The sequence below is a fragment of the Schistocerca serialis genome, chromosome 4, assembly GCF_023864345.2.
Source record: "Schistocerca serialis cubense isolate TAMUIC-IGC-003099 chromosome 4, iqSchSeri2.2, whole genome shotgun sequence".
Classification (NCBI taxonomy): domain Eukaryota; kingdom Metazoa; phylum Arthropoda; class Insecta; order Orthoptera; family Acrididae; genus Schistocerca; species Schistocerca serialis.
This window is the reverse complement of record NC_064641.1, coordinates 512,920,682-512,923,052: the sequence shown is the minus strand read 5'-3', so window position 1 is coordinate 512,923,052 and position 2,371 is coordinate 512,920,682.

Sequence of the window (2,371 nt, the reverse complement as noted above, 5' to 3'; positions counted from 1 at the left end):
AAAACACGTAAATGACGAAGTGTTTTCCAAGAGAGGAAGACGGTGGCCGAACTTGTACGAACTTTCGTAACTGTGACTATTATTCAATGTGGAGTCAGTCGGCATGTATACACTGGTACAGTAAGATCTCTTTAATAACATATATTAACAAAGTGTAAGCATTTTTCTGAAACTGTGAGCAAAGAATTTTAGTTGCAGAATAAGTGACGATTAATTATTGTAATAGCCGCTGTGTTTTATTTTAAGTGAAACCTTGTAACGATAACGTTACCTAATCCTAAATGGACGAATATTAAAATGCACTACGCACTGCAGCTACACAGGAGATGAAATAAGCTAGTCGAAGCTAGGGAAGGCCTAGGGAACAATGCCGTACAGCTGTCTCATAAATAGGGAGCGATGTCATGTTACTCAAGCGAACGGATGCACTATGAGTACAACGAAAAAATAGGAGCGTTTGGTGGTGCTTTAACTCATTTGCTAAACAGTCATGATTTTTGTGATTCGTAGTAGTACCTTGGGCGTACGCCATATTTAGCGTTTGAATATTAGTATTTAGAATTGTGAACAAGTATTATGCTCTTGAACGAGCCAATAATTACAATTAAAACAGCGAAGTACACATTTTAAAATTCTCAGCCGATGAATATAAATCGGTAGCTATGAACTGGATATCGGTGATCAAGAGAATTTCACTTCAAGCATGCAGTCTGTGTAACTAGTTTCTTTTCTAACGTTTATTGAAGTCAACAGATAGTTGAGAGTATGTGGAAATTTATGTCTGGTTCACAGCATAAGTTTTGTCAATGAGCATAAGAAAATGTTAAACATTTCTTACGTTTCCCAGTTGCATTTTTACGACGAAGGCGATATATTGTTGTAAATGCGTACAATAGATTTGAAAACTGTGGCAACAGTAACTGCGCCTGTAAGTAACTGGGAAAAAGTGCTGTACCTTTCCAACTTTCAAATTGTTCTCCGCATCTTTCCAAAGTGACGTGAGTTAGCAAGTTGATTAATTCTTGTTTGCTTTAAGGCCAATGATGTCTTTTGATATTATCCTGTGAAATCTACAAATAGAACGGGGTAACTCCATTGTTTGGGCAATTGTCAACATTTAGATACAGCTACAAAATGGAAAATGATAAGGAGAAAAGATTACCGTTCAAGAGAAATCTCTAACTGAATGATATACTTTAAGTAGGGAAACTAAAAAGAGTTGTGCATCACAGTTACTACAGATAGAATTTTTTTTTTCTGTTCGTTCTAGTTTAAGCTTATAGCAACCAGAGTACATCTTGTGAGTTGCGTTGGAGAGAATATCCCGTTCCTGTAATAATGTATGATTTATCTGGTGTATGCTTCTGTACCAAGCTTGCTTGTTTTGTAAACTGTCTGTAGCTCACGTATTCTCGAAGTAAACTGCTTTTCCCCTGTCTTGCTCTCATATTTTGAAGTCTGTCTTGTTATTCATTTCATTGACGAGTTGCCTATATGTACACACAGCTGTTTACGTTCTTACTAACCTGTTGATACCACTGTTCCTCTTCCCCCTCCCTCCCCCCCCCCTTTAATACTAGGGAGCACGTAGATACGCCGCCTCCGTACATATGGTGTTGACGTAGAATTCAAAACAAATGTTTCCTTATTATCATAGCAGCAACATCTGTTGTCACTATAACCTTGTCAGATGGCTGTGTATTCTTCAAGAACTGTGCAGTGTGATATGCTTGTTACACCACTTACTGTCAGCAGCAAATGTTGATAGTGTGATTATTTTTTCCTTGTGACATATAAGTTGAATAATAGTCTTTGCTACTTTGTCATTTTGTAGTGTTGAGTGGGAAGTGTTAGCAGATGAACGGTCAGTTGTTACGTGGGAGATTTTTCAACGTAATTATTGGTTCAATATGAATGCAATGTATATCATTTTCTCAGATTTTATGATTATGAACCATCTTTCAAAGCTCTTATTTTTGTATACTTGTGTGAATATTTAAATTGTTTTCGTATTTGTTTTTCTATTCAATGTTCTTTTGAATTTTAAGTGGATCAGGTTTTAGCCAAATATTGTTCGTAGCGTTGAAAGTCATCTTATGCTGCTTTAACCATTAGCAGAAATAAGTGTTACATTATTAATACTTTAGGCCTTTTGTACAATTACCCTGAAAAGCTCTAAACATAAATGTGAAACTGTGTTGATAAATATTCTGCCTGTCTATGCATCAGATATTAAGACATTTTATCAATAGCCCATATGCCTGTGACTTGGGTGACGGAATGACGAAGGAGCTCTATTTGTGATATTTACGTGTGTTGTGAAGTTTGCTTCTTATTGTTCCCAAAAGCGTATTACTCAAATAGTATTTCA